Source organism: Lynx canadensis, chromosome D4 (assembly GCF_007474595.2).
Source record: "Lynx canadensis isolate LIC74 chromosome D4, mLynCan4.pri.v2, whole genome shotgun sequence".
Taxonomy (NCBI): domain Eukaryota; kingdom Metazoa; phylum Chordata; class Mammalia; order Carnivora; family Felidae; genus Lynx; species Lynx canadensis.
The window spans coordinates 12,086,930-12,106,082 of NC_044315.2; the positions used below are offsets into that span (position 1 = coordinate 12,086,930).

A 19,153-nucleotide genomic window follows, 5' to 3' on the forward strand; every position below is an offset into this window, starting at 1 on the left:
TACACTGAAAATGTTTGCCAACCCCTTGGTTAGAGGAGGGAGATGTCACTTCTGCCCAAGGTCATTAAGAAGGAAGTGACATGTCTACCTTACTTTTCTATAGCCCTTTATATCTTATTTGACCCTCCCAGCAGCTCTGTATAGGAAGAGGTAGGAAAGGCAGGTTTCATCATCCTCCCTTTTACAGCTGGGGAAACTGAGGTTCGCTCGGCCCAATCTAGAGACTTGTTCAATATTGGCAACTGATTGATGGCAGCATCATATGATAGTGTCTGAACCTTTCCACCCCATGGTGCTGAGATTGGAAAGACAACACACACACACACACACACACACACGTGGGACAAGGGCATCATAAAGAAGGGAGGCCAGCTGGGTGAGTGGGGTGAGGGGCTACCTCAGGGCCCCAGGGCAAAGGAGACTGGCACCAGGAACTGTCTGGGCCCACGAGTCAGCAAACTAAGTTCCAGGGGACAAGCCCACTGCCTGTTTATGTCCTGCCTGGGTGTTGGGAATGATTTTACATTTTTGGATGGTTGGGGGGAAAAAAATCAAGAAAGGAATCAAAACTTTGTGACATGTTAAAGAGATACGAAATTCAAATTTCAGTCTCCATAAATAAAGTTTTATTGGAATGCAGCCCTGCTCATTGGTTTACACACTGTTGTAGTGCAAAAGCAGCCTGAGACGGTACGTGTCCCTGGACCTGGGGTGAGTGCCCTCATCCGGTCTTGTAGTCACTGAGACAACATCCGGGAGCCTCAGAATCCTGTCTGCTGCATAAATCCTGTCCTGATGAAGTTGAAGAGTAAATGAGACTATTAGGAGAAGCAAGTGAGTTAACCGTGTATACTACTCAGCACAACGCCTGGCACTTTGCAGTTGTGATGTTACCTTGTTGTTTCATTCACTGCTTGGGGAAGGTGCTGAGCATTTACTTATTTTTTTTTTAACGCTTTGTTTATATTTGAGAGAGACACAGAGCATGAGCGGGGAAGGGGCAGAGAGAGATGTAGACAGAATCGGAAGCAGGCTCCAGGCTCCGAGCCGTCAGCACAGAGCCCAATGTGGGGCTCGAACTCACAAAACGTGAGATCATGTCTTGAGCTGAAGTCGGATTCTTAACCGACTGAGCCACCCAGGTGCCCCTGGGTGCTGAGCACTTTACAACAGGGATTGACAGGGGTGCCTGGGTGGCTCAGTTGGTTAAACATCCGACTTCAGCTCAGGTCATGATCTCACGGCTCATGAGTTTGGGCCCCGCAACAGCTCAGAGTCTGGAGCCTGCCAGACTCTGTGTCTCCCTCTCTCTCTGCCCCTCTCCTGCTCTCTCTCTCTCTCCCAAAAATAAACATTAAAAAACAAAAAAATAAAGCAGTAATTAATATGTACTTATGTTAGATAACTAGAGAGCCATAAAGGATGAATTCATACCTGAACATAAAAGATCCGGTTAGACGTTCATGCTCCCTAACACTATGGAAACATTCCATCTGTGGAACAATTTCTAGCTCCTTTAGGACAAAATTCCCCTAGGCATTAGCTCAGGGGGAAAAAAATTCGTGTACTCTCAAGTTATTTGGAAGAGAATTGGGTGTAAAAACTATTTTCACATCAGGGAAGAAATATATTAGGTTGCAATTGAGAATTAAGTAATTGAACTCCCGGGGCTTGGTGGCCGCAGCTTGGGAAAGAGGCAGGAAGGCAGAAGGGGAGGAAAGAATTGTAAGGAGAGATTAGGCAGGCCAGTGAGTAATCAGTCCAACGGTGAGGTCAGGGCCCAGCGCCTAGGCGTGGTGTGCACAGCCCAGGAAAGCCACTAAGATTTGATTCTGCTTTCCATTTTCCACACTAATAATTTCTTCTTTCAGAAATAAGACATTGACTGAAAAATAAAGTTTCCTCTTAGGACTACTGTGACATTGTACGTGCACACCGCCCGATGTCTAGGTATGCTGATGATCTGAAAGAAATAAACCCTAAACTTCTGACACAGAATCATTTCACACCATAAGAAAAAGAAGCACTCTTTTTGATGGATGTAATACAACAGAACAGTGTTTTTTGAACTACATGTCAGAACCCATTAGTGCTGAAATCATTTTAATGGGTTGCCAACCATATGGACTAGAACAGAACAAAACAGAAAATATCAGAGTGTACCATACATAATAAAGGACAAGCACTGTTGAGTGAAACCTCTGTGTTTCAGTGATAAGTGTGTGCGTGTGTGTGTGTGTACATGTGTGTTTACATTTAGTCATCTGTATTGCCAGGCTATGGTGTAAATTGTATTCTCAGTAGGGATCATGGTCCAAAAAATTTTAAAGCCACCGAAGAAGAGTGTGATCACTTCAGGGAAGTCCGGTATAAGAATCCTAATTCACTGAACAGTCATGTTAAGGGCTAATTATTCCTGATGAGTGGGAATGTTTTCAATGTCAAACTCTTCCTCTGCATTTAAAACATACTACAATTGACAGGAGGAAAAAGTATGCATAACTTGTCAAGTATACCTGGTCTTTAAAATAAGGTGTATCTGACAATGAAAACAGAATTGATCTCAAGATACAGGATGTATTAGAAATCAGAAACATGAATGATTACGTTATTCAGAATGATAACTAACCAACTCCTTTATGAAGTAAATGGGGACTGTATGTTTTACACGAGTTGATTTACCAGGGAACAGAAGAGAAAGGGGCTGGAGAGGAAACTTAGTGGACAGGGATGGTATTACTACCACCCAAAAATTAGATTTTGGAAAAAGATTTAGTTTGACTCCATAGAAATCTCCACGTTATGAGGCATTCTCTCAATTACTTTCTTCTGAACACCCGAAAGCAAAGAGCCCATTATCTCCAAGATAACAAGAGCTGAAATCAAGCAATTCATTAATGCTGGTTGTGACGACAGATGATTTTAAGGGGAGAAACCATGTCAAAAACATTTTTCCCAGTAAGCCTGAAGATTTCATGAAAAGGAGGGGTAGGCAGATTACCTGAAAAAAATCTGGGGAAGAGAGTCTGAAATGATCACCATTGATATTACACAGGAATGTGTATGGAGGTCACATGATTGAAAAAGGATGGATAAATGAATGAATGAATACATGCATACATGCACGAAGGAGGCCACGCTTTTAATACCAATTTAAGTAAATATTTCTTCACAGCTTCCTATATTGGATGTCCTTATCCAAATAATTCAGACGTGCTGGGTTGTGAGATTGTGAATATACACCTATAGGAACAACTGTTCTTATGTAAATGGGCACACAGGGCTTGGGATATAGTTTGTAGTGGCAGCATCATACAAGCATTTAGGAAGTACTATAGTTTGGGGCGCCGGGGTGGCTTCATCGGTTATGTATCTGACTTTGGCTCAGGTCATGATCTTGTGGTTCAAGAGTCTGAGCCCCGTGGGGCTCTGTGCTGATAGCTCGGAGCCTGTAACCTGCTTCAGATTCTGTATCTCCCTCTCTCTCTGCCCCTACCTTGCTCACACTCTGTCTCTCTCTAAGATAAATAAACATTAAAATAAAAAAAAGAACTACTATATTTCAAACAAGTTAGAAATTAACACACCAAACGTGGCCTAATGACGAAAAAGACTCTGAAGTCAAAGGAGCCGGTGAAACAGTGGAATAAACAATATCATACAGTGTGAGAATAGAAGGATGTCATATTTTTGAAATTGCTAATTTTTACACAATACGATTTTAACTATAAGCAAGTAAGTTAAAAATTGAATACAAGTATACATTTCGCCCTTTATCTGTATCCCTAAAATGTGCTTTTTTCAAGTTGATGTAAAGCCTTTTTAAAAACCATCTCATGGGACAACTGGGGACCACCTTATCATCGAGGGTACCTTATACGTGGGCATATATGGTGACCTGCATCCCACATAACCAAGGCTCCTCGTGGTCCGCACGTGAGTGAACCAGATTGCAGGTAGCTACTGCAATGCATTAAGATCCCTAAATTAAAACACCAATAACTGCTATCGGACTGATTCTTATCTGTTACAAGATTCTTTACGCTCTGTTCCATGCTGAACGAAGCCCTGCTTCACGTCTCCTCAGCCCCCTTCTCAGCTCTGCGGGACCCCCCATGCACACTGACAAATCCCCACCTCCAGCCCGCTCTGCCTTCTGCTAATCCACCCCAGGGCTTTCTCTGGTGCCTCCCGGGCTTGCTCAGGCCATTACTGGCACCCCTAAAGTGCTGGGGATTCAGCATGTCTAGTATCACATGATGGATGAACACCCTGGTTTCCCCACCACTTGCTGGACAACGATAAAGTGCATTCTATGTTATCCCAGCAGAACCGAGCCTCCATTGCCCACAATGGTAATCTGCTCATCAGCCCACCTCTTACTGGCTTTCTTTTCTTCCCGGTCTCATTTTCTCCACTCTCTCACTCATGCTTCTTGGGATCACCTCCCCACTAAAACTACCTGCACCCAAGCCCCTGTCTCAGGCCCCGCATGCATAAGCTACTTCAGTGTCATGTGGCGATTTTGTGTCCTCTAAACCAGCTGTCTGCACAAGTCAAGGTGGATGAGCTTTACCCTCATTCTTTCCACCTGGATTACTTACATCTTTGGAAATGTCTCATCTATTCCTTTCCCTAAGTACTTGATGATCCCTCACTGATGCAGAGAGTATTTCTGGGGGCTGTAGGGTATGCCCAGATGGACAAAACATGGTTCCAGCCTCAAGGACTTGAGAATGGGACATGAAAGAGGAAGGAAGAAAAGCAAGCCTATAACTAAAGAGGGACTCAGACTGTGGAAGAGCCATGTGGCAGTTCCAGGAGAGGGACAACCTGGAGCTGACTAGAGCTTCATCACTACCCAGACGGAGCCAGTTTTCAAGTTTTCCAGCTTCAATGTTAGCTCAAGGACACCCATCTTTTCTTTTTTTTTAATTTTTAAATGTTTATTTATTGTTGAGAGAGACAGAGACAGAATGCGAGTGGGTTAGGGGCAGAGAGAGAGGCAGACACAGAATCCGAAGCAAGCTTCAGGCTCCGAGCCATCAGCACAGAGCCCAATGCAGGGCTCGAACTCACGAGCTGTGAGATCATGACCTGAGCTGGAGTCGGACGCTCAACCGACTGAGCCACCCAGGTGCCCCAACCCGTCTTTTGATAAACCCAGCACTGACTCACACACAGGTCAGCCCAAACATGGCACCTGCTGGTACAGCCTTATGGGAGACTGACTGAAAGGCAAAGCCACGCACTGCCTTACAAGTCCCTTAAGGATCCCCAAGCGACTGCTCCACCTATGAGGTACGATATGACACAGCCTGGTGAAGCAAGGAAACCCATGAGGCCTCCCTGCTGTTCCTTGATCATGCCAAGCATGTCTGGCTTAGGCCTTTAGCTCCTGACATGCTCTCTGCTTACAAGGTCCTTCCCCCTAATAGCTGTATGGCTCATTCCTCTACTCATTAAACTCTCTGCTCAGGGCCTTCCCTTAACACTCTCTGTAAAATAACAGCACCCTCTACATCATCACGCTCTAGTGTCTTCCCTACTTTATTCTTTATGGCACTTACCATCCCCTGACATATTATATATATTAGCTTATTTATTTTTTAATCTCCCCCCACAAAAAGGTCAGCGATAGCAGCAACTTTTCCCCCTCACTGTACCCCTTGAATCTAGAATAGTTGTCTGGTCTAGAGGAGGGGTTCAAGGAATGTTTGTTGAAGAAATGAATAGATTCTTTCATCATTAGAACACCCCAACCATCACTCAACCACAGATGAAGTGCTATAAACTCATCCAGAATCACGACAGCCCCAAAACTCAAAAGCCTAAAGGATACACAATTATTTTGTGAAACGAAATTTTTTATAAAGCTTCAACATATATAGCAGGTATGAATAAATAAAACTTCTTTAATTCTATCATAAACTTGTATGGGCCATGGAATGTAACTCATTCAATGTCTGCGGTGTAAATCAGAAAGAAATCCCAGTATTTTAGATCTTAGATACTATCCCTAGCTTACTAAAAAAATAAATTTATTCATGTATTCATGTGACAAATATTTATTGACTGCTTATGATGAGTATGGTGTTGAGTGAGGTGCTATATTTGATTTTTCTTTTGAAAAATCGACTTCACGCTCCCCGGTAAAGCCATATCCTGCTGTTACAGATAGAGAAAGCCCATCTTTTAGAAAACACTTGCGTTTTTCCCCCCATTCTTTTACTATATGTTTTATTGATTTAAGTCAGCAATCCCTCAGGGAGAATAGTCACAGGAAATACTTCGGGTGGAGTATTTTTTTTAATTAGCTAATTTTAAAGGTAACCATTTTTCGCTCTTCATTGAGTTTAAGGGAAACGGGATTTAACACTGTATTTAACAACATTAAATGCCCACAATTACAAAAATCACATAAGTAGTTGTCCAACTCTGCTTACATAGGGCTAATTGGCTCCACTATAAATTCACACTCCCCCAGTGCAGTGGTCCGCATAGTTGGGGGGAAATCTTTTACTCGCCCCTAACTGACTCACTGCTACATTTCCACAAGGCATATTCCAAGTTGTCATTTTGCCCATGGTCTCAACCTGCCCACCTCTGACTTTATTTAGGAGACTGTGGCCAAATTATTCTCTTTCCACCTGAAAGCTCCCATGCTTCTGTCTCAAGAGTCCTTCCTCTGCCCTCCTTCAGGATCCCCCCACCTTCCTGAAGATTCCATTCCATTAGTTTAGAGTCTCTCTTAGATTTTCAATGTCTCTTCTTTCCTATGGATTCTTTTTTCTCTGATGAGAAGGTAGGCCCCACGCCTTCTACGAGAAACACATTACTTTCTCTATAGTATGTCATTTCTCTGATGCATCAAACTCCCCTTCCCTCTCACCACCCAACTTATTTGAAAGTAAGTCTGTCTTCACTGCTTTCCACATGCACCACACCCCTGACTCTAACCCCCACTTCCACCTGCCTCAGAGATAATTGAGGAAAGCGAGGAGTCAAATCCATTGGCTTTTCCTTTGTTGTGCCCTTGGCTCTATGGGGTGCGCTGTATGAATGATGTAGGAATGGTGATGGCTCCCTCACCTTTCCAGCTTCTGTGTCACCATGTGACTTCCACCATATTGCTCCAGCTGTCCCTTGTTTAATATTGCTCCCATTCTCTTCTTTCTCTTCCCCCCACCCCTCAACATACAGACATTCCCCAAGGATCCTACCCTTACCCTTTGTTTTGCTCCATTTTCTTCCCAGGCCATTCCTGAGATATCAAAATCACTCCTAAGTACAGGACTCACAAATCTCTCTTTGTAGCTTTGACTTCTCTCTGAGACACCTACACCTGTATTCTAGTCCCTTCATTTGGACAAATCTGTCATGGCCAAAATGAAAGCTCTTTTTTCTCCTCTTCCTCACCCTCCTCTGAACCTCCTCTCTGACAACAGCCCCATCACTGTCTCGGCTGAGCTCAATGATGACTTTTGACTTCCTTTGTCAGTATTTAGATTATTCCCACACCCCACCTGGAGCCCTTCTCTTCTTCTTCTTCCCACTGCCTCATTTCCTCTTACCCTTAATTTGGCAAAGGACTCTATCTAGTCTCCCTCCAACCAGTCTTTTCTCATTGCATTATGTCCAACACATTGCTACAAGGTTGTTGCCCTAAAGCACAGTTCTGACCCTGTTGACCCTCTCTCTCAGAAGCCTCCCATGGCTCCCTGGTACTTACTGACTGAAATCCACACAGCGGTTGCTCCACAACCTTGAAAGCCTCTCTTTCTCACCTTCTCTCTCATTACATCCCTTGGCATTCCCTGCACTTCAGCCAAAACACACGATTCTTTGGGCAAACACACACTTTTCTGTCACCAAGTCTCTGCTACTCACTCCTCCTCACACATGCCCTTCCTTCCCTGCCAGCCCAGACACCGCCTGTATAAATCACAGCTCAAACGTGATCTCTTCCATGTAATGTTCACTAATTCTTCCACTGGAAGTCATTGTTATACCTTGCGAACACCCACAGCATGGGAGGAATGCGGCTTTTTGGGTAATGCAGCCATTTTGCCCATTTTTTTTTTAATTTTTTTTTTCAACGTTTTTTATTTATTTTTGGGACAGAGAGAGACAGAGCATGAACGGGGGAGGGGCAGAGAGAGAGGGAGACACAGAATCGGAAACAGGCTCCAGGCTCCGAGCCATCAGCCCAGAGCCTGACGCGGGGCTCGAACTCACGGACCGCGAGATCGTGACCTGGCTGAAGTCGGACGCTTAACCGACTGCGCCACCCAGGCGCCCCTTGCCCATTTTTTTAAGTTAGTGTTTATTGATTTTGAGAGAGACAGAGATAGTCCAAGTGGCAGAGGGGCAGAGAGAGAGGGAGAGAAAGAGAATCCCAAGCAGGCTCTGTGCTGCCAGTGCAAAGCCCGAAATGGGGTTCAAACCCATGAAACTGTGAGATCATGACCTGAGACGAAACCAAAAGGCAGACACTTAACCGACTGGGCCACCCAGGTACCTCACTTTTGCCCCATTTTTATAGTAGTCAGTTATGTGTATGCCCTGTCTCTCCTTCCAGGCCATGAATTTCTTCTGGGCAGGATCTAAGTCTCCCTATTCTTCACATCTGTGCCGCTCTGGACATCCCCCAAACTCTATTCAAAGGTACAAACAGCCTGAGATCAAGTAGGCAGTTAAGAAATATTTGTAAGTTAATGACTGTAACCCAAAGGGTTAACTTTGGCCTCTAGTCCTTGAAATTCTCTCCATTTTAGTAACAGTTACTTTTTCCTGGTAGGACACAAGCCCCATCTCCCCACGGTACCATAGTTTATTTCTTTTGGCCCCACAGGCCAATTTTCAAATGCCTTTTACTTCCAAGTTTTCTGAAAAACTAACTTCTTTAAGAGACCCAATAATGGAAAAGAAAAGCATTAATGGTACTTTAAGTGAAGAAAATGCATCCGTGCAGAACAAACAGCTTGCTGGGGGCTACAGCAAAAGGTAAGGCTGTTTACCAGACTGAATTATAGGATTCAAGCTGTATCATTAACCTTACCAGTCCAGCCTTTGGAAAAGCCAGCCACTGTATTTTTTTTTAATTATCACATTTATATTAGAAAGGAAATCACTAATTCCTGCCTGAGTCATCAATTGTGTTGTTGTATAATTCTTCTTCTGAACAGTGTATTTACCTTGTCAATTTCTAACATTCTTAAACTTTCTTGTAAGACCTTTACATCTCTGGATTTTACTTGAAAATATAAAGACAACTTAAACACACACACACACACACACACACACACACACACCCTCTTCGAATGCTTTTTAAATTCCATAAGTACTTTTCTCAGAAAGACATTGGCAGAACTGACATGGAGTAAAGAACTAAGATTCAAAATTCATTTTTATAAATCTATCCTTAAATCTTGGAGGAGATCCAACAACCTCACATTAAAATTTTAGAAGGCTTGACTGAAGGACATGGGGAAATGTAATGTCCACAGCTTCAAGAGCACCTGGTCTATATATCATCGTTAATTAAGAGAAGATAAACAGGAAGAAAAACCGTATGAGCACAGCACGAGTTTTATTATTTTTGATGTAACAACAATATCGTGCAACCTTTGCCAAAACAAAAATTTTTTAAGAAGGAAAAAAGAGAAAGAACCCTCTGATGCCAACGTGTTATATATTTACTTGGATAGCCATGCCTGCTAGAGGCTTTTCAAAGAGGACTGGGGCAGACAGTTTGGATTCTGACAGCAATGCAGTAGAATTTAAGGTGTTGTGATTTAAATATGTTCTCAGCAGGCTAATCTAGTCACACAACATTTTATAAAGAAGTCTCAAGATATTAAGTGTAGAGGTGCATTAATTCCCACAAATACCGCAGGAGAAATACAGGCACTGGGAGTCAAACTGCAGTGGACACACATATGAATATGCTATCTCCCTATCTCTACCCAAGCCCACATAAGCCTATCTTTATCACACAGAGACAATTAAACAGCTATACTCTCTGGATGCAATTCTGCATCCTGGCTCCCACTGGGTGACTTATTGCCAGCGTGACATTTTTCAAATTCTCTATTAGCAGGCTACCTTGGCTAGGAAAGCAGACCTCACCAACCCAGGACCCCATTATCATGGGTCTCAGGAGATTTCAGTTCGTGAATGACATATGGCACCACCGAGCCATTGTGAAAGCTGGAAGAGTGGATGACACCAGCCGTAGAAATAAAGTGTCCCTTTTCCTTAGGAAAACGCCCTGCCTATGTGACGCTGACCAAGGGGGGGGGGTACCAAACATTTCTCAGTATGATCTTTTTCTTCTTTTCAAACACTCCCCTGACCCCATCTTTCTATTCACACCTCCAGAGTTCATTCTACAAGAAGCAACATAAAGATCACCGGTTCTCCAGCCTTAAGGTTTGCAGTGCTGAAATGTGAAAGAAGGTCTGGTTGATATTCAAAGTTGTGGGGATGGAGAGATGAATGTGGCCATTAAAGACCCTTCTCCTTCAGGTCAGACAAGAGATAAACAATAGAAACTGCAGAGTCAGGGCATCTGAGACCCTTACAGAACAGGGGCCGAGGAGAGAAGTATCACGGGATAGAAGCTCCCTTCCAAACCCCAGAAGGCTAGCAAGCCCAGAAGGGGTACCATTATCCTATTTTCCTGCCTGCCATGCGCCCTAAGCCCACATGCACACTTCCACATCCTCATGTCCAGAAGCCAGAGAAAGGGGAAGTGAGAATCCCTGCACGCCGCCCATCCACACACACGAGCAGAACACAGACTGTACTCAGAATTGCAGGGTCAAGATAACAAACACTGTCCCACAGTCAGCGGGTGACAGCGAGTCAGGGCACCGGGAGATCTCTGGGTTTGGAGCGCAGTTAGGGGAGCGCGGATGCAATCACACGAGTACACACACATACACACTCACACACATGGGATTTTACAAATCCGCACCTACCCCAGCGCCTCTCTCCACACTCACAGACCAAGTGCATCCTGCCTTCATCGTTGCCATCACCACACTCTCCGGGAGAGTCGCGGCCGAGGGATGAGGGATCCTAGCGGGGATTCCTGGAAATGTCATTCTCCAACACCTTCGGTCCGCCACCCCCATCCCCTTGGCTGTACCTTTTACACACACACACACACACACACACACACTCCTCTCTCTCTCTCTCCTCCTCTCTCATCTCTCTCTCTCATCTCCTGCCTTGACTGTCATCAGGCACGCCCGCTGCCCCCAAAACCCCGCATCTCAGCGCGCACCGGACACAGGCGTCCCTGCTTCGGCGCCCCCTTCCCCCGCCACGTTGGCTCCACTGGCTAAAGCATTGCCCCTGGATGTCGCCGGCTTGTCCCCGCTCATCCGCACTATGTTCCATGCAGCCCCTCTCGCGCCCGGGGGCACCCATTCGGCGAGGACCGGGGCTCGTCGTGGGGGCAGCATCGGCGCCGGGCACCCCCCCCCCACTCACCACCCCTCCCTGGCGGCGGTACCTTGCCTGGACAGCTGGGTTCGCGGGCCCGCGGGAGCAGGCGGCGCTAATTGACAGCGCCGGTGCCAAGCCCGGAATAAAGCTCTGCTCCAGCCGCTCCTACCTCCAGCGCCACCATCTTCTCCCGCCGCCGCCGCCGGGACCGCAGCCGCCTCGCCCAGCTCCGGCTAGGCTCGGCAGCCGCCGCTCGGGCCCCTCCGGTCCGCGGCCACCACCCTTCTGCCCGCCCCGCCCGCCCCTCGTGACGCGCGCCGGGGCCGAGCCGGGCCGGCCTGCGCGGGGAGGGCGCCGGGGGAGCGCGCTCGCGCACGGCCGGCGCTAGTAGCGCCCTGCCACCCACGCCCACCCGCGGCGCACGCGCGACCGCGCGAGCCCGAGGCGGCGAGGCGGCGAGGCGGCGTCCCCCAGCGGCCCGCCCGCCCCAGCGCGCCAGCCCCGGCGTGGGTGGGCTGTGCGCGGCGCGCGTGCCTGCCGCCGCCGCCGGCTAGCGCCCTGGCCAGCCGGCGAGCCCCGCGTGCGCGGGCCGGGCGCACGGAGCGGGAAATGCGGCCGCATCCCGGAGTGGAGGCCGGGGACCTCGCCCTCCCCGGCGGAAGCCCGAGGGGTCTCGGTGTCCTCAAGCGGCAGCTGAGGCCAACCTCTGCGCGCAGGACCGCGAAGCCTGGCAGCCGCGTCGGCTCCTGCCGGGTGTTGTCTTGCGTTAGTTACTCCCGAGCTTTCCCGCTTCCCAGCCCCGTGAATACCGCCTGCACTTCTCAGAAGAGCAGCCTGACGGTGGCTCCGGCACGCGCTTGCAGTCCTGCGTTTGCGCCGCTAGGGGGAGAGCCCCTCGGGTTTGGGCCCGAGCGAAGCTTGGCCGCGTTTGCAGCCCTCGAGGGAAACTGCCCAGTCCTGAGGGCCGGGCGAAAAGCCTCCAGCTTATGATGCCGGGAACGGACCGCCTGGGTTTCCACCCCCCTGCCTCCCGCTTCTCAATTCTGGTTGGTCAGAACTTGAAATGTATTTGAGGCTGGCTTAGGGCATCAGCCCCAGATGTGGCCGGGAGGGAGGGGACCTTTGCAGTAGGGAGCAGGTGGCAGGTGCTGTGTGTTAATGAAAAGCAGTGGGCAGGACAGGCCCCCGGAGACCTGGGTCCTGGCGTCAGCCTCACCTGTAATTGGCCGTGTAACACGTGCCAAGTCACTCCCCCTCTTCGGGACAGATTTCTCAGTAATAATAAGTTATATTTGCACGTGAGCCTTGGCTATCCAGATGCCTGGGGAAATGGATCTTTTACCACACTGTGTTTCCATATTAAGCACAATGCCTTCAGAAGGGTGGGGGGGGGTGGGGGAAGCAGAGGCTGAAGCATTCCTGGGATCTTGTTTTAGCTTTAAAATTCATATGAGTTTGCATTTTACTCCATAAAGGATTTTTTCAGATTTTTTCTTTATAAGAAAATAATAGATTCTCCCTTCCTGAAAAGATCTTGTAGTAAAATTGAAATACTTACCAGGGAGATGTATCATGCTTGTCCTGTGACATTACATACCTTTTTTCTTTTTCAGTAAATATTTATTCTGCATGTGTTCCAGACCTGGCCCTTGTCCTCCCAGAACTCACAGCCCCCGGAGCAAACAGGTATCAAACAATCAGACTAACAAATGCAACTGGGATCAACTCTCAAATGCCAAGGGGCTGAGGGTTCACAGGGAAACCTAATCTAGACTCCAGGATTCGGTAAAGCTTCCCAAGGAAATGACCTTTGGGATTGCCCAGGAGAGGCAGCCGTGAAACACTTCCAAGGTAGAGAGAAGATATTGTGCAACAGCAGTCTACGCAGGTAGGGTAGAAGTGAGAGGGAATGTGAGACCGGCCAGAGAGGCAGGTGGCAGAAGCCAGAACTTGCCAGAGCCTTGTGGGCCATTTTAAATAAGGATTTTTATCTTATCAGCCATGGAAGGTCTCTGAAAGGCTGTAAGTGGTTGGGGCGGGTGATCATGATACTCATGTCATTCCTATGTGAACAACTGATTCATGGAGAGTCAGGGTCCAGGCGAGAGAAACTCTGACCCTTAACACATTCTTGCCCATGCTACTCGGTGAGTGTTTTTAGGGTTTTCAGTTTCTACACCACACTGCTTTTGGGGTCCTTCAGAGTGCCTCTCTGTAACAGCCCTGTTTTGTTAACTTTTAATCTGCTGTGGTTTTAGGAAGGAAGTTAGCTACCCTTATTAGAATTTCAGGTTAAGTAAGGGGATATAGGTTCTGAGTGAGGAGCTCTTTTTCTATGCATCCCTTGGTGCTATTTGGTTTGTTATCTCAGAGATCTTTCTACTTATTTTCTCCTTTTCAGTGTGTTCCCAGTGAGGCAAAGCTCCTTGATGCATGAGTGAGGATACATTATTGCTTTAATAACACCATCGTCTCAAATCTTGCATCACAGATTTTTGTGCAAACTAAAGAAAGTGTGTAAATTACCCTGCAGAGCTTTAAGTGCTATTGAATGAAAGTAATAATGGTTATAATGGCAGCTTAGAGACCTTCATAACTAATTAGTTACCAAATATTAATATCTGGAAAACTCCTTCCTCCTGCCCCATCCTCCCATGAAAACACAAATATGCTATTCCTTACGGACAGTGCAAATCCTCATCTCAAGTGCTCATTTACTCTTGTGTCTTGGCTGGCAGACAGCTCAAAGCCAAGTTTGCGGGTCATTGCAGGAAATGAGCGGATCCACAGGGCAGTCATATCTATGTCTTTAGCTCTTCCTTTGGTCTTGTTCTTCTATCTCAAGTTTTCCTGTATTCTCCTATATATTATACATATTTTTAGAAGGCACTTAAAATATTTGTATCCACCTACTTTTAATGAGGGTCAGAACTGCTATTCAGTGTTTCAGAAGGCAGTATATAAAACATTGGCAGCCTGCCAGCCATTGTAGCTGGTAACTATACTATAGCCAAGGGACTGGGGGGGTTTAAATTTTTAATGTTTATTATTTATTATTATTTTTTTTTTTTGAGAGCGAGAGCAAGGGATGGGCAGAGAGAGAGGGAGACAGACTCTCAAGCAGGCTCTGTGCCATCAGACAGAGCCGTATGCGGGGCTCAAACCCACGAACTGTGAGATCATGACCTGCGCTGAAACCAAGAGGGATGCTTAATGGACTGAGCCACCCAGGCGCCCCAGACTGGGTTTTAAATTAAAGCTTGCCCAGCACCGCAAGCTTCTGTGAATCAGAAGTCTCTGCGTATACTAGCTTAGAGCCTTGTATTGGACAAATTTGTCTCCCACTGGCTCATAGATAATTTCCTTTGGTGTGATCTCCAAGCTCCCAAGCTCCATCAGCCTGCCCCGTACACAACAAGCACTGTTTGTCACTTGAAAAGAGGGCAGGGATCCATGAACTTTTACTCATTTAGGTTTCTTTTTGTCAGCGGTGACCTGAAGATTCCAGGATTCACCAAATCCATTCAGACTTCACAGCAGTGTGACCACGTCTTTGATATGACTCTGGACAGCCAAAAGTAGACATGTCTCTGCTGGTAGCAGTAGACACTCTTCCTTGATTTCAAGTTCCGTACTGATTCCCTTCTCTCTCTCTCAGTCCCCGAGCTCCTCAGTCTGAGGACCGGAAGGGTATGTGTAGAACAGACATTCAACACCCTTCGGGTAAAGAGGGTTGTCGATGATTTTAGTTCTGCTCACATTTGGTAATTCAGAAACCTTTCTAATCCACAGAATAGTGCTTTTGTCACAGAATTTTAAACGAATGAACTAAGTTATGAACTAAATTACAGTTATGAAATGTAGATGTCCTAAACTTTAATACATTTGCTTTTTATATGCTGATTCTATCTCACCAGCCTTTTCTCTGGATGTAAATTCTGTCATGGCTTCAGATAGGTCCCCTTCCTTTCCTTTCTGTTTGCCAAACAGGTCAGGCCCCTCTTTATTTTTCTGAATCACCTTCACTGTGACCTTGAATGATTTGAACGAGAATTTTGTGCTATGGCTATGTTTATGTGATACATGGGAGACACTCTGGTGCCACAAATAGTAATTCTGCCTCGGAAGTTTTCTGAATGATCTTTTTGAGTGAAGAGTGTCATGGGAATGTATTTAAAAAATTTTTTTTTGTTCAGTTTATTTATTTATTTATCTGACCAACAGTCAGACAGACACCCAACCATGGAGCCACCCAGGCGCTCTAACATACTGTCTTTTTTTAAAATGATTATATGCTTCTCCCTGAACCAACCTCCATGGCCAATAACGGCCGGGCTCCCACTCCTGAAGTTGGGTCAGTCCTCCTCAAACCACATGGCTGATGGAGGACAGAGCAAGACCTACGTACCACAAAGAGCAGGGAAATGGACAGAGGCAAACAAAGACATTCAAACTACTCTGTTCATTTCAGGCTTATAAAGTGAAAGATGAAACACTTTAACCTAAATATACGAATAAGGGAATAGTACATAAATTGATATATCTTTACAGTGTTAAATTAGCATCTGTTAAGATACCACATCCACAGATTTATTTTATCTTATTTTTTTATTAAAAATTTTTTAATGTTTTATTTATTTTTGAGAGAGAGAGAGAAATGAGTGCAAGCAGGAGAGGAGCAGAGAGGAGAGAGAGAGAGAGAGAGACAGAATCTGAAGCAGGCTCCAGGCTCTGAGCTGTCAGCACAGAGTCTGATGTGCGGCTCGAACCCACGAACCACGAGATAATGACCTGAGCCAAAGTTGGTCCTCTTAACTGACTGACTCTCACCCACGCACTCCAGACAATGATTTTTTTTTTTTATATAATGTGAGAACAAGTTTAAGTTTTTATCTTAACTGAATAAACTCTGGATACGAAATTATGTTGTCAGTTAGTTACAACTGTTAAAAAGTGGCACAAGAAAATCAAGTACATCAAAATGTTAGTACTAGTCCATTGGATAGTATGGTTATTTTCCTCTTTTGATGCTTTAGTAGTCTAAAAAATTTCTATAATGTTACAATGACTCTGAACAATGCGAATAGTATTACTTAAATGTGGCTGTAAAATAACGTTACCACCATGATGTCCATAAAAATACTACTGCCTCTCTTTGCATTTCAAAGCATTTTTTCCAGATTGATGTATCCTTCCAAGTTTATTTTGAGATACCACATACTTCGGGGAAAACATTTTCAGGCTATGTTGCTCTCATTGGTGTACCTTATTATCTGAAAATGTGTTTGTAGCATTAACAGCCTATAGCCTCTCTGCAATGTCAGGATATAAATAGACAAAAATTGATAAAATGGTTTGCTCGTTCTGTTGGACATCTGTTTCCCAACTTATTTCAGTAGAAAATACCTGAATATTATGGTCATCAGGTATGAGCACCATAAAATTTTGATATATTTAATTCATCCCACAAACTGGGAACACTTTTACTAGAAGAAAATCGACTGGTTCTATAAAAAATACAATATTACAACCAGGAGTATATTTCCTTAAAATAAGAAACTATGAGATTAAGTCCTCGGCAATTTCAGAATTCTTTTTCTCTTACATATGTGTTTGCTACCGGTTTATATCTCTTTGCCATCTTATAATAGCTACGTGGTAGTAAACACCAAAGTTTAAGTAAGATGGATAGGACTAAAAATACAAAATTGATATAATTCTAATAACCATTTTTTTTTACCAATTCATAAACAAGAAATAGGCTACCATATTCATTTTGGCAGGAGATACCTCACTTCTGTTTCTAGAATAGCACTGACCTGTGGAAACATGATTTAAAATCACTGCTCTGTTCCTATTTTCTTATTGGTGTTTTGTTTCAGGTATGTTGTATTTACCCCCCCCCCCCCCCCCCGCCAACTAGTTCACAAGCCTTTCACGATTAGTGATTAGATGTAAACGTCAGTTCTGTTATTACCTTTGTGTCCCCTCCACCAAGCACCTGGTATATAGTAGGGTACCTATCATATTTGTTAGCTGATGAGGCATTTGTTAACTATCCTTCCAATTACTCCAGTTGGGTTGTTCAAGATTATCGAAGTGATTTTCCCTTTAAAATAGTTTCTTTTCCTTTGTTACTATTTTGTAAGCATTCAATAGCTTCTGAAAAAAAAAGTTACAGATATCTCTATTGACTCAAAAATAATGAGCCCAGGTAGGGCTTTAGTAGGAAATAAAATCAGGGTAAGCAATTTTATCAGACTTTGCCAGCCAAAGGAGATAATCTCTCTGCCTGTCACGCACACACACACACACAAATACACGCCCTTCAGAGATGGGATCCTGTGAAATTCTATTTAGTTTAAGCACTATGTCTTGGGAGCTTTCGCTATATGGTTGCAGAGTATCAGTTTTTAGGATGAACAGTAACAATATAACTAATAGTCACAGACATATTGACAATTTCCAGTTGGTGATACTATTGAAAAGCCACTCGCTATTTATTTATTTGTTTGTTCATAAATGTTTATTTTTGAGGTGGGGGGAGAGCATGGACAGGGGAAGGGCAGAGGACAGAGAATCCCAAGCAGGCTCTGAGCTCTCAGTGCAGAGCCCAACATGGGCTCGATCCCACGAAGCCACCCAGGTGCCCCAGCCGGTTAATATTTACATCTTCATCCAATAAGCTTCATTAAGCTTCTAATATATGTTAGCCACTTGGTAGGCATTTGAAAGACCAAGCCACATATCACAAGCTCTCTATCCTTGAGGACTTTTCTACATTAAGAAAGACAGGCAGACCTATGGACAAATAATTTTAGCGAATTCCACTGGGCATGATAAAAGATGTACAAAGCAAGACATGGCCAAACTGTATTTTCACTTTTGTTGCCATCATTGTTTGTTTTGCTAAATACTGTGTATTCAGGAAACTAAGTTCTCTGTCTTCTAGGATTCAGGTCTGTAGTTAAACGAGCAGTCTTCTTTCCTTAAAAGAAATTTTGTTTCCTAATTGTAAAAAATCTTATGGCCACCTAGATTTGATGGCTTCCATTTAACAAAAAGGCTTCAAGCATCTCCCGGTTGAGAAACATATGTACTTTATTTAAAGCACTAAGGGCAGACAAATGCATTTGCTTCCAGGAAAATAATAGAGACCATCTCCCTAATGGATAAACCCTGGAAAACTGAAAAGAAAGGACATAGGGTCTTTGACTTCTATCAAAAAGAAAACTGATTTTAAAAAGGGGACATCAGGGCACCCTGGGTGGCTCAGTCAGTTAAGTGTCCAACTTCCACTCAGGTTCATGATCTCGTGGTTCATTAGTTCCAGCCCCGCGTCGGGCTCTGTGCTGACAGCTCAGGGCCTGGAGCCTGCTTCGGATTCTGTGTCTACCTCTCTCTCTGCCCCTCCCTCCCCTGTGCTCTGTCTCTCAAAAATGAATAAGCATTTAAATAATTTTTAAAAATTAAAAAATATATTAAAAAGAGACATTAGTTAGCATAAACTTAAAAAAAAAAAAAGACACTTTCTTCTTTTATTTTATAACCCAGACCCCCTTACCCTTCTTCTGCCTTCTACCTCAAACTCCTATCGTTTTATTAAATGTAACTTGGAGATGCTTCTAGGTGAGGTCAGTTTTGCTGTGGATTGAATTTTGAAAGCACATTGTAATTTTAAGCATTCGTGCAGCCA

At 44.8% G+C, this 19,153-nt stretch overlaps 1 protein-coding gene and 1 long non-coding RNA gene across 13 annotated transcripts in view; one reads left to right on the plus strand and one right to left on the minus strand.

The window, feature by feature from the left end:
* The window catches only part of APBA1 (amyloid beta precursor protein binding family A member 1), a 208,396-nt gene extending 196,671 nt beyond the window's left edge, over nt 1-11,725 (minus strand). For 7 of the 8 annotated variants that reach the window (XR_003964148.1, XR_003964147.1, XM_030293310.1 and 4 more), the window contains exon 1: nt 11,525-11,725. The gene's annotated coding sequence lies outside the window, so the exon portion shown is untranslated. The remainder of the gene's footprint in view (nt 1-11,524) is intronic. The other variant, XM_030293308.1, reaches the window with a different exon arrangement.
* A 306-nt stretch (nt 11,726-12,031) lies between these two features.
* LOC115499420 overlaps nt 12,032-19,153 on the plus strand; it is a 62,133-nt gene continuing 55,011 nt past the window's right edge. For 3 of the 5 annotated variants that reach the window (XR_003964153.1, XR_003964150.1, XR_003964151.1), the window contains exons 1-2: nt 12,032-12,503; nt 13,071-13,143. This is a non-coding gene — a long non-coding RNA (uncharacterized LOC115499420). Of the gene's footprint in view, nt 12,504-13,070; nt 13,144-14,945; nt 15,651-19,153 lie in introns of those variants that run through there. The other 2 variants (XR_003964152.1, XR_003964149.1) reach the window with 2 other exon arrangements.